The sequence below is a fragment of the Cynoglossus semilaevis genome, chromosome 3 (assembly GCF_000523025.1).
Source record: "Cynoglossus semilaevis isolate Cse_v1.0 chromosome 3, Cse_v1.0, whole genome shotgun sequence".
Lineage (NCBI taxonomy): Eukaryota > Metazoa > Chordata > Actinopteri > Pleuronectiformes > Cynoglossidae > Cynoglossus > Cynoglossus semilaevis.
Genome location: NC_024309.1, coordinates 707,674 through 708,138, shown reverse-complemented (window position 1 = coordinate 708,138; position 465 = coordinate 707,674).

Here is a 465-nt window from a genome sequence, read left to right as displayed (position 1 = left end):
CCCCCGGCCAGCCTCTAGGGGGCACTCTAGGCTTGTGTACCAGTGTCTGCTACTCCTAAAATTTGCACTTTTCACAGCTGGGATTTACCGTACAGGATTTAGTTCCTTTCCTTCACTCCCTAAAGAGAGACAACTATTCCAACTCCCACGTCGCATTTAAATTTTTTCACAAACGAATAAATCTTTGATTATATGTAAATGAGTCTGATTTGTAGGTCTAGACGGTTGTGGTGAAGTAGAAGTTACATATAACCTAAAATATGTTCAATATGACATATAACCTAAAATATACCTGAAAAAACATTACATATAACCTGAAATATATCTGTACAACACGACATATAACCTAAAATATAACTGTTCAACATAACATATTACCTAAAATATATCTAAAAAAATTACATAACCTAAAATATGTTCAACCTGACATATAACCTAAAATATACCTGAAAAAACATTACATAT